This window comes from Bison bison, unplaced genomic scaffold (assembly GCF_000754665.1).
Source record: "Bison bison bison isolate TAMUID 2011002044 unplaced genomic scaffold, Bison_UMD1.0 scf7180017864314, whole genome shotgun sequence".
NCBI classification, from domain to species: domain Eukaryota; kingdom Metazoa; phylum Chordata; class Mammalia; order Artiodactyla; family Bovidae; genus Bison; species Bison bison.
Window position 1 is genome coordinate 95,872 of NW_011494886.1, and position 13,631 is coordinate 109,502.

Genomic DNA, 13,631 nt, shown 5'->3' on the forward strand with positions numbered 1-13,631 from the left:
GAGATTCTTTCATTAGCTCTTTCTAGTCTACTAATGAGCACATCAAAGGTATTCTTCATTTCCATTACAATATTCTTGAATCTAGCATTTCTTTTTTATTCTTTCTTAGAATTTCTCTCCGCTTATATTATCCATCTAATCCCTTCACGTTGTCTACTTTATACATTAAATCCCTTTGCGTATTAATAATGCAGTAATAATATGAACTTTCAAGTTGTGAACTTTCAAAGATGTGAACATGTGTTTCATCAACATCAGGCTTGAGTGAAATTACAGCTTTCCCTCCATCTCCTATTGCTGGTAATCCTTCAGCTCTACCATCTCCCATCTCATCTCCCTCTTCCAATCAGTAACTCTTCTTTTCTGTTCATTTCATGCCAGCCCCTGTATGCCAGCTGTTGTACTGTACAACTATAATTTTCAAGGTACTATAAGATTTAAAATATGTTCTTTTATTTTTTGTGTTTGCTTTTTTATGTATTATTTGTGTGAAAAGTATTATAAACCTATTGCAGTACAGTACTTATATTGCTGATTACTTGGATACCTACAATAACTTGGTTGGCCTTATAAACAAATTGGACTTATGAATGTGCTCTACAACTGCAACTCATTCATGTGTAGGGGACTTATTATAGTTTTTTAAACCCTGTTCTGATAATTCCAATATTCCTGCCTCATATGAGTCCAATATTCCTTCCTTATCTCTTCAGATTATATTTTTTGCTTTTTAGTATACCTTGCAATTTTTTGTTGAAAGGCAGACGTGGTATGCTATAGATGTGGATAGACTTAGAGATTGTCATACAGAATGAAATAAGTCAGAAAGAGAAAAACAAATATTGTATATTAATGAATATATTGGAAACTGGAAATATAGTACAGATGAATCTATTTGCAAAGTAGAAATAGAGACACAGAGAACAAACATATAGACATGGGGAGGGTGGGATCAACTGAGAGCATGGGACTGATATAGGTACACTACTACATATAAAATAGATAGCTAATGAGAACCTACTGAATAGCACAGGAGGGAAAAAAGGTACCAAAAAAAGTACGGTAAATGGGTCTTTAGTAATGTAGTCCTAAGGTGTGTGGGAATAGAAGTATTCTGTGGTCCTATTGGATCTCAGTCTTTTGGTGAAACTGTGCTCCTGGATTGTGAACTTTACTGCTGCTTCTCTGTACCCTCTCCCCTTAGGTGGACACAGTGACTAGGAGTTAGAGCTATGGATTTCCCTTCCCCCAATTAGAAAGCTAGAGTCAGCTGGAGCTAGGCATTTCCCTTCCCTCAAGTAAATTAGGCTCTAATAAAACCCCAGAGTCCCCCTGGATAGTTTTAATAGAACAAGTTTTCAGTTTCTAAATTTTCTTTTGTGTATTTGCTTTGACAATGAAGTGTTTCTTTTTCTATCCCGTGTTCCCCTTCATATTCACTCTCTTTCCATTGCATAGAAGAAAAGTATGCCTCTCTATCATTCTATATTTTACTGTGACCATTGGAAGGTATAGAATTCTCTGCATTCCACAAGAATAAATAATGCAATTTATTAGTGTCAATTCAGTATCTTTTAATTAAGGCACCATAGTGCTTCATGTCCTTTGCAGTCTTATACATATTTATGTTTATGGTGGTAATGTGTTACTAGAAACTGTATTATAGTTCACATTGGAGTATTATAAATTAAGAAACACTGTAGGGTGGGCAGCATGACCAATTTTTTATTTCACAACCTTGGGTTATTGGTAAAGAATTAAAGAAGCAAGAATATTCAAAGCAGAGAGAATATACATGGAAAATACTAGATATAGCGCAATAACAATTTGCTCCCCACTCCGTATTTACACCACTCTTGGAGATGAGGAAAAGTTTGGTGAATACTCCCAGACACCCTTATATCAGTTGTATCTGAAGCTTCCAAGCGTACTTAAAGTGCAAGTTAAGATAGAACCATGATTCAAAATTACTATCAAAGATATATTTAAATTTATTATTGTAATTTTTCACAACTTTCACATATAGCCTATTAAATAAATATATCTTGAGTGAAAAAATATAATGCACCTAAGTAGTCATTTAATAACTTTTCATAACATTTTTAGTTTACATTCCAGAAATCTAATGACTATGTAATAAATCATTTTGTAAAACTATATTTTTTATAATTCTTTGCTGTTTAAAAAAGTTCCAGAAGGCTTAATATGTAGTTATTGATGATGATAGATCACAATGTAAATTTTAACACATAAAAGAAGCTTTAAAAATTAAGGGACACTGTTTTTGTAAAACCATCTTCAAATTCCCATTTACTCTTTTATGTGAATAAGGTTTCATATATGTATATAAATACATATATATATATATGTATATAATTAGAATAAATTTGATATTAAGCTGTTGGGCTTCCCTGGTAGCTCAGTGGTAAAGAATTCACCTGCAGTGCAGAAGACAAGGGTTTGATCCCTGGGTCGGGAAGATCCCCTGGAGAAGGAAATGGCAACACACTCTAGTATTCTTGCCTGGGAAAATCCCATGGACAGAGGAGTCTGGCAGGCTACAGTCCATGGGGTTGCAAAGAGTTGGATATAACTTACTGACTAAGCATCAACAAATAGCAATAATTAGTTATTGACTCATATATAAGAACTAATTATTAAGAAATACATTTCTAATGATAGTTTATTGTATATTTTTGTTATGAATAAAATCCAAGCTATATTTTGCTATTTTGAATAATTCTGCACTATTACTAATTGTAACATAGCTCAATCGAAAAGAAGAAAGGTAACAAATTTATAATTTCAGAACTTTTAAAACTTAAGATTAATTAATATACAAAATTTTCCTGCAGAGTAGTGTTAGGTGATCAAAAACAGTACTTAGAGATAATAATCTGTTTGAACATGGAACAGAAATATGAATTCAAGAAGAGAAAGAACATTTCTGTCTGATTAAGGAAAAGCAGTTTGTGTATTTTTAAATAAATCAAGGGATATGTGAATTTCCTAAGTGTTTGGAGGAGTGAAATAATTTAGAAGAACAATATAACAGTTTGATTTTGAAAAGCTTTAATAATTACAATGTGTTGAATACTATAACATTTGGAACAATATAAATTTAGGATGAAAATCTTTAGAAATCAGTTTATAAATGTACAATTACATAATAGAAAAAAAATCCTTTTGACAATACAGAAGCAAAGATTTTGGAAATCATCAGTGTAAATTGCAAAGGATACTTCTCTAAGAATCCTTTATCTAAGGTAAATTTACTGAAGCTATACTAAACTTTTTCCTGCCCCAATTATTTGTCAATTTTTTCTGATTTCATTCAAAATCAGTAGCGGTTGCTTAGTAATAATCATCAGCTTTCTTCATTCTTGTCATTGGCTCATTGACTATGCAAGATGATTTGATTAGCATAATTTGTAATTTAGACTGACCTCTAGAGAATTTTGAGTAGCCAGGTGCCAGATGTCACAGACTTGCCTAAGGAAAGTTGAAGCATCTGCATCTCGTTATTGAGCCCCCCTAGAGTACTAAAGAGTACTAAAAAAGCTTGTTTTCTATATTGGTCACATCTGTTGATGACAATTTTCAGAAGCAAAATGATTTTTATTGATAAATATCTATAATTTTGTATTAATAACAGTAGCATTTTTATTAACAACCAGTATTAATTCTGAGCTTAATACTTTGATATATTATCTCATTCAATACTCATAGAAACATGAATTAGCTAATATATTTTAACACCAGTCCAATTTATAGCAGGGGAAAAGTCTCAGAGAGTAATGTGTGCAATTTTATGTCTCTAGAAAACAGTAGAGCAGGGATTTGAATGCTAGAAGTTGCATGATGGTTGTCTTACTATATTGTCTACTAGGGAAGTCATACATAAAGTTAGACCTTGAACAACACATCCTAGATCACTTCTGGTGTTGACTCAGAGCAAACGCTCTTTCTGGACAGCATTAAAATCTATATTTTCTTACTGTACTAAAATGGTACCTTGGAAATGGCTAAACAGAAATTACATCTGTCACAATTATGATAGAAAATAAACACAAACTAAGCAATGTTTTCTTACCCTTGCCATGATAAAAGAAAATTTTGATTACTGCACAAAGGAATAATGCTAACAAGACATGCCCTGGATGGAAACTGTCTGGTTAGAAAACTTGATTTACAGCACATATAAAATAAGTGCTGAAGCAGATCTTACTGTTTGACACTGGAAACTAATGTTGAAAAATATTTGCTGAATTTTACAGATTTCTTTATTGAAAGCTATAGATACAGGTTCCTAGATAAAGAGCTCACTTTGGTAGTGTTTTAGTCTTTTAACAACAAAAAAAAAAAACATCAGGAAGCTACTGTATTATTTGGTGTATAATCAGCTCCATATATCTTCAAGAGCTAGGAGGCTAGATCCTGTTAAGAATATGACACTCCTACTTAAAGATATCCCACGTCCAAGGTAAGAGAAACCCAAGTAAGATGGTAGGTGTGGCAAGAGGGCATCAGAGGGCAGACACACTGAAACCACAATTACAGAAAACTATTAAACTATTTTAATCATAGAAAACTATTAGTCAATCTAATCACACTAGGACCACAGCCTTGTCTAACTCAATGAAACTAAGCCATGCCTGTGGGGCCACCCAAGATGAGCGGGTCATGGTGAGAGGTCTGACAGAATGTGGTCCACTGGAAAAGGGAATGGCAAACCATTTCAGTATTCTTGTCTTGAGAACCCCATGAACAGTATGAAAAGGCAAAATGAAAGAATACTGAAAGAGAAACTCCCCAGATCAGTAGGTGCCCAATATGCTACTGGAGAGTAGGATAAATAACTCCAGAAAGAATGAAGGGATGGAGCCAAAGCAAAAACAATACCCAGCTGTGGATGTGACTGGTGATAGAAACAAGGTCTGATGCTGTTAAGAGCAATATTGCATACGAACATGGAATAATGTCAGGTCCATGAATCAAGGCAAATTGGAAGTGGTCAAACAAGAGATGGCAAGAGTGAACGTTGACATTCTAGGAATCAGCGAACTAAAATGGACTGTAATAGGTGACTTTAACTCAGATGACCATTATATCTATTACTGCGGGCAAGAATCCCTTAGAAGAAATGGAGTAGCCATCATGGTCAATAAAAGAGTCAAAAAACGCAGGACTTGGAAGCAATCTCAAAAACAACAGAATGATTTCTGTTCATTTCCAAGGCAAACCATTCAATATCAAGGTAATCCAAGTCTATGCCCCAATGCTGAAGAAGCTGACACTGAACGGTTCTATGAAGACCTACAAGACCTTTTAGAACTAACACCCAAAAAAGATGTCCTTTTCATTATAGGGGACTGGAATGCAAAAGTAGGAAGTCAAGAAACACCTGGTGTAACAGGCAAATTTGGCCTTGGAATATGGAATGAAGCAGGGCAAAGACTAATAGAGCTTTGCCAAGAAAATGCACTGGTCATAGCAAACACCCTCTTCCAACAACATAAGAGAAGACTCTACACATGGACATCACCAGATGGTCAACACTGAAATCAGATTGATTATATTCTTTGCAGCCAAAAATGGAGAAGCTGTATACAGTCAACAAAAACAAGACCAGGAGCTGACTGTGGTTCAGATCATGAACTCCTTATTGCCAAATTCAGACTTACATTGAAGAAAGTAGGGAAAACCATTAGACCATTCAGGTATGACCTATATCAAATCCCTTATGATTATACAGAAGAAATGAGAAATAGATTTAAGGGCCTAGATCTGATAGAGTGCCTGATGAACTATGGAATGAGGTTTGTGACATGGTACAGGAGACAGGGATCAAGACCAACCCCATGGAAAAGAAATGCAAAAAAGCAAAATGACTGTCTGAGGAGGCCTTACAAATAGCTGTGAAAAGAAGAGAAGCGAAAAGCAAAGGAAAAAGGAAAGATATAAGCATCTAAATGCAGAGTTCCAAAGAATAGCAAGAAGAGGTAAGAAAGCCTTCCTTAGTGATCAATGCAAAAAAATACAGGAAAACAACAGAATGGGAAACACTAGAGATCTCTTCAAGAAAATTAGACATACCAAGGGGACATTTCATGTGAAGATGGGCTCAATAAAGGACAGAAATGGTATGGACCTAACAGAAGCAGAAGATATTAAGAACAGGAGGCAGGAATACACAGAAGAACTACACAAAAAAGATCTTCATGACCAAGATAATCACGATGGTGTGATCACTCACCTAGAGCCAGACATCCAGGAATGTGAAGTCAAATGGGCTTTAGAAAGCATCGCTACGAACAAAGTTAGTGGATGGCATTCCAGTTGAGGTATTCTAAATCCTGAAAGATGGTGCTTTCAAAGTGCTGCACTCAATATGCCAGCAAGTTTGGAAAACTCAGCAATGGCCAGAGGACTGGAAAAGGTCAGTTTTCATTCCAATCCCAAAGAAAGGCAATGCCAAAGAATGCTCAAACTATTGCACAATTGCACTCATCTCACATGCTAGTAAAATAATCCTCAAAATTTTCCAAGCCATTCTTCAGCAGTACATGAACCGTGAACTTCCAGACGTCAAGCTAGTTTTAGAAAAGGCAGAGGAACCAGAGATCAAATTGCCAACATATGCTGGATCATGGAAAAAGCAAGAAAGTTCCAGAAAAATATCTATGTCTGCTTTATTGAATATGCCAAAGCCTTTGACTGTGTGGATCACAATAAACTGTGGAAAATTCTTCAAGAGATGGGAATACCAGACCACCTGACCTGCCTCTTGAGAAAGCTATTTGCAGGCCAGGAAGCAACAGTTAGAACTGGACCTGGAACAGACTGGTTCCAAATAGGAAAAGGAGTACGTCAAGGCTGTATATTGTCACGCTGCTTACTTAACTTATATGCAGAGTACATCATGAGAAATGCTGGGCTGGAAGAAACACAAGCTGGAATCAAGATTTCTGGGAGAAATATCAATAACCTCAGATATGCAGATGACACCACCCTTATGGCAGAAAGTGAAGAAGAACTAAAGAGCCTCTTGATGAAAGTGAAAGAGGAGAGTGAAAAAGTTGGCTTAAAGCTCAACGTTCAGAAAACGAAGATCATGGCATCTGGTCCCATCACTTCATGGGAAATAGATGTGGAAACAGTGTCAGACTTTATTTTTTGGTCTCCAAAATCACTGCAGATGGTGACTGCAGCCATGAAATTAAAAGACGCTTACTCTTTGGAAGGAAAGTTATGACCAACCTAGATAGCATATTTGAAAAGCAGAGACATTACTTTGCCAACACAGGTCCATCTAGTCAAGGCTATGTTTTTTCCTGTGCTCATGTATGGATGTGAGAGTTTGATTGTGAAGAAGGCTGAGTGCCAAAGAATTTATACTTTTAGACTGTGGTGTTGGAGAAGACACTTGAGAGTCCCTTGGACTGCAAGGAGATCCAACCAGTCCATCCTAAAGGAGATCAGCTCTGGGTGTTCTTTGGAAGGAATGATGCTAAAGCTGAAACTCCAGTACTTTGGCCACCTCATGCAAAGAGTTGACTCATTGGAAAAGACTCTGATGCTGGGAGGGATTGGCGGCAGGAGGAGAAGGGGACAACAGAAATGGCTGGATGGCATCACTGACTCGATGAGTTTGGGTGAACTCCAGGAGTTGGTGATGGACAGGGAGGCCTGGTATGCTGTGATTCATGGGATCACAAAGAGTTGGACATTACTGAGTGACTGAACTGAACTGAACTGAACTGAGTTAAAGATAGCAAGCTTTTGCATGGAACAAAAGAATGGGAGTGGTTAAAAGAATTGGGGAGTCTCATTTTCAAATACCTTTATTTACATATTGAAAAACTAAGACATAGAGAGTTCTAGTTTTGTGTGGTAAGTTCATACATATTTTCCATATAAGTCACTCTCACACATGTCTAAGTTTACTTTCTCTGTTAAATATTGTTTCCACTAGCCTATTTCTGATTGTGGGAAAGCAGAGTGCTTTATTTCCCTGGAAAATGTAAGTTTAAATGAGTTTCAAGTTGACTGCTTACCTAACACTTTTTGGTTCCTTTTTTTCTTAAAGAATTTTTTTTCTTTTTTTTTTTTTTTAATGTGGGCCATTTTTAAAATCTTGATTGAGTTTGTTACAGTATTGCTTCTGTTTTATGTTTTGGTATTTTGGCCACGAGGTATGTGGGATCTTAGCCCCGTGACCAGGGATGGAACCCATACCAGTGCATTGGAAGGCAAGGTCTTAACCACCAGACCACCAGGGAAGTCTTGCCTCTTGGCTCCATGTTTTGATATATGGAAAAGCAGTAAGCCAGACCAGGCCTACAGGCATCTCTATTAACCCTTTGGGTTTGAAATTTTGTACACATCAGTCTTTAACAGCCTGTGACTTCCCCTAAGAAGCAGGCAGCATTGTGAACCAGGAAAAATTGTAGACAAATCATTCCAGGGCCATGCAGGTAATAACTATGAGAGAGGCAGACTAGGTAGAGAGAGCAAAGAATATGGGCAGCCAGAGACCACATACCTCATGGAAGCAGCTACTGGGTTCTAGCCAGTTTTCAATAGAAAATAGAGCCCCAGTGTTGCCAGATAGTCCCATATCTCATAAAAAACCCAAAATCCAGATTTTGCTAGGAAGTCTCCTGATATTTAAATATTGGAAACTAATTTTTAATTTTGCTTAAACTCTGTAAGCCAAGTGAAATACATCTCTCAGATGGAACAGATGTATGTATTAGATGGAATGTAGACCACAGGCCACCAGTATGTGAGTTGAGAGATTTAGCCATGCCAGAATCCCAAGCCAAGAATCCTTTTCCATTGGTAAAATCTAAAGCTGGTATCCAATGTACATGGCTGACTGGAACCTACTTGGAACCCTGCCATGTTTGATCCTTAAAGTGCCTTAGATTTCTGGTTAGTTCTCTAGTCTCTATGGGCTGGGTCAATTCTTGAACTCCAGATGTTCTGGCACACTTTTTTGCAAGAATTTTCTACTGAAACTAATGCTCATATGTATGCATAACCTAAGGCACTCATTGAAAACATGCTCCAAATTAATCTCATTAACTAAAGCAAAAGCAATCAAGTATTTTTCTCTGAATATGCCTGCTCACTGAAAATTCAAGCTACCTTTCAGCACTGACCAGACTAGATTCATTTGAAACTGGCATTCACTTGAATCAAGCCCCCATGTGTAAACCATATGTTAGGCCGCATACTTTGAATTACTGATTGCCTGTATTGGGAACAAATTGCTTAAATTAACCCAGATCCCCAGCAGCCATGGTATTTTGTACCCTCAACATCACAACAGTCCCTGGCTTACATCCTAATTCAACTTACTGTGGAAATTTTAGAAATCGATTGAACAAATTTAAGTACTATGCCCAGACCTCTTAAGCACCAAGGAAGTGGCAGCTTGCATGTTTTGATCATACTTTATACACTTCGTACTTTGTTCATTCATACTACTGCTTAATCTGGTAATCCTGTGAGGTAGGCTTACTAGTTGGTAAGTAGGCTTACTAGGCTTACTTATCAGTTGTACAGAAGAGTGGGAATATGTGAAAGCTATCAAACTACAAAACCAGGAGTCAATCCTAAAGTCCAGAACTCTCTCATATTAATTTTTGTGACTAAGGAAATTATTTTCAACATAAAACTGTTAGAAAATTTAGAAGCAAACAAAATAAGAAAAAGACGTATCTACAAGTTTACTAGCAAAATATGGACGTCTTATTTTATTATTGCATAACTCTAAATTTAAAAATATTATTCATTTTATAATATTGTAATATGACTATATGACTTTTTCAACAATCTTGGGAATATATCTCGTAATTGAGTAGTTTTTAAATGTAATTTTTATATCTATATAGAAACACATTTAGCATTATTTATTTATTCACTCCCTTATTGTTAGTCGTTTAAGTAACTGTGGTTGTATTCTCTTATAAAAAATGCAATAATTAATATATTTGATGTTAAAATTTTGAACCAATCAACTGCAATGCAATGGCTAGGTCGAAGCAAAGGCACTGTTTTAAGATTTGTTTTCCAGAAAACTTGAACCTATTTAATTTCTTAACAGTAATTTTGGAAAGTTCATTTTACTTGATATTGCTAACTGCATATAAAGCTCCCAATTTAATCATCCAAGTCTTGTTCCTTATTATGTTGATTTGTTGTTATTGGGGTGAAATATTTTCCCCATCATGATAACAGCATCAAGGAATTGCAGAGCTTTTAAATGTGTGAACTATTAGATTGTGTGGGGTTAAATCCACATGGTGCTTTGTGGGGAGAATAAAGTAGAAAGATGGTTCCACTACTGTGAGATTTGGGGAAAGTTATTTAAACTCTCTGGGACTTGGTTTTATCTTCTGTAAGATAAATAAGAAAATAATAGCATCTAACTCATTCGTTTGTTTTGAGGATTGATTGGTTAACACTGTTAAGGGCTTAGAACATGCCTTACACAATTATAAACACAATAAACATTCACGGTATTCACTACTTATATCTGTCATCTGTGTTTCTTCTTAATATAAATATACATTTCATATTATGGTGCACTTTTCTTGTGAAGAATTTGTTTCTCTCATATCGATATTTAAGTGCTTTAAAAAGCTTTATGGATATTTACCACTTATTCTATATAGCCTGAAGATATTTCACCCCAACTTGTCATCTGGCTTCCAATATAGTTTATGCTGTTTTTTTGTTATTGCCATATATTTCTTCCTTTTATACTAACTCATCTATAATCAGTCTTTTATTGATTATGTTTACAACTGCTTATAGGCTTTCATAGACTTTTCTATGCCAAAACAGATGGATATTTATCCTATGTTAGCTGTTTAGCATATTTGTTCTGTATATTTAAATTTTTAGTCCATTCAGAAATTGTTATTTGTGTATAGCATGGTATTCATTCCTTTATTCAGGCATAAGTCCTGGATTCTTGAGCAGTAAACCTGATGGGGCTTACAGTCTAGTGCGGAAAACAAATGAACATATAATTAAGTAGAATATGATAAGCAGGGCAAAGGCTAATAGAATTTTGCCAAGAGAACACACTGGTCATAGCAAACATCCTCTTCCAACAACACAAGAGAAGACTATACACATGGACATCACCAATGGTCAATACTGAAATCAGATTGATTACATTCTTTGCAGCCAAAGATGGAGAAGCTGTATACAGTCAGCAAAAACAAGACTGGGAACTGACTGTGGCTCAGATCATGAACTCCTTATTGCCAATTTCAGACATAAATTGAAGAAAGTAGGGGAAACAACTAGACCATTCAGGTATGACCTAAATCAAATCCCTTATGATTATAAGGGAAGTGAGAAATAGATTTAAGGGCCTAGATCTGATAGAGTGCCTGATGAACTATGGATGGAGGTTCGTGACATGGTACAGGAGACAGGGATCAAGACCATCCCCATGGAAAAGAAATGAAAAAAGCAAATTGACTGTCTGAGGAGGCCTTACAAATAGCTGTGAAAAGAAGAGAAGGGAAAAGCAAAGGAGAAAAGGAAAGATATAAGCATGTGAATGCAGAGTTCAAAAGAATAACAAGAAGAGATAAGAAAGCCTTCCTCAGCGATCAATGCAAAGAAATAGAGGAAAATAACAGAATGGGAAAGACTAGAGATCACTTTAAGAAAATTAGAGATACCATGGGAACATTTCATGAAAGATGGGCTCGATAAAGGACAGAAATGCTATGGACTTAACAAAAGCAGAAGATATTAAGAAGAGCTGGCAAGAATACACAGAAGAACTGTACAAAAAAGATCTTCATGACCCAGATAATCACGATGGTATGATCACTCACCTAGAGCCAGACATCCTGGAATGTGAAGTCAAATGGGCCTTAGAAAGCATCACTATGAACAAAGCTAGTGGAGGTGATGGCATTCCAGTTGAGCTATTTCAAATCCTAAAAGAAGATGCTGTGAAAGTGCTGTACTCAATATGCCAGCAAATTTGGAAAACTCAGCAGTGGCCACAGGACTGGAAAAGGTCAGTTTTCACTCCAATCCCAAAGAAAGGCAATGCCAAAGAATGCTCAAACTATCGCACAATTGCACTCATCTCACATGCTAGTAAAGTAATGCTCAAAATTCTCCAAGCCAGGCTTCAGCAATACGTGAACCATGAACTTCCAGATGTTCAAGCTGGTTTTATAAGGGCAGAGGAATCAAAGATCAAATTGCCAACATCCGCTGGATTGTGGAAAAAGCAAGAGAGTTCCAGAAAAACATCTATTTCTGCTTTATTGACTATGCCAAAGCCTTTGACTGTATGGATCACAATAAACTGTGGAAAATTCTGAAAGAGATGGGAATACCAGACCACCTGACCTGCCTCTTGAGAAAGCTATTTGCAGGTCAGGAAGCAACAGTTAGAACTGGACCTGGAACAACAGACTGGTTCCAAATAGGAAAAGGAGTTCATCAAGGCTGTATATTGTCACCCTGTTTATTTAACTTCTATGCAGAGTACATCATGAGAAATGCTGGGCTGGAAGAAACACAAGCTGAAATCAAGATTGCCAGGAGAAATATCAATAACCTCAGGTATGCAGATGATACCACCCTTTTGGCAGAAAGTGAAGAGGAACTAAAAAGCCTCTTGACGAAAGTGAAAAAGGAGGGTGAAAAAGTTGGCTTAAAGCTCAATATTCAGAAAATGAAGATCATGGCATCTGGTCCCATCACTTCATGGGAAATAGAATGGGAAACAGTGGAAACAATGTCAGACTATTTTGGGGGGCTCCAAAATCACTGCAGATGGTGACTGCAGCCATGAAATTAAAAGACTCTTACTCCTTGAAAGAAAAGTTATGACCAACCTAGATAGTATATTGAAAAGCAGAGAGGGGGGAGGAGCTAAGATGGCGGAGGAATAGGATGGGGAGACCACTTTCTCCCCCACAAATTCATCAAAAGAACATTTAAATGCAGAGTAAATTCCACAAAACAACTTCTGAATACCGGCAGAGGACATCAGGCACCCAGAAAAGCAACCCATTGTCTTCGAAAGGAGGTAGGAAAAAATATAAAAGACAAAAAAAGGGACAAAAGAGGGAGGGACAGAGCTCCCTCCCGGGAAGGGAGTCTTAAAAAGAGAGGAGTTTCCAAACACCAGGAAACACTCTCACTGCTGAGTCTGTTCCGAGCCTTGGAAGCACAGAGGACAACATAACAGGGAGGGAAAATAAATAAACAATTAAAACCCACAGAATACCAGCCCAACAGTAACTCCCCCAGCAGAGAAGCAGCGCAGATGCCTGCACCTGCCACTAGCAAGCAGGGGCTGGGCAGGGAGGCGCGGGCTGCATCGCTTAGAGTAAGGGTCTGGCCTGAATGCCTTGAGCGGTATCTGAGCGAACTAATTGGGGTTGGAAACCAGACTGTGGGGTAACTACCACGTGAAAGGCCAACCCTAACCTAAGACACTGCCAGGCCCACGCACAGAAGAAAGGACTGAACAGAGATAGCCGGCTGCAGACCATCCCCCTCCGGTGACAGGCAGCCAGAGCCGGAAGGGGGCAATTGCAGCCCCAGAGAGACATTATCTACAAAATTGTAAG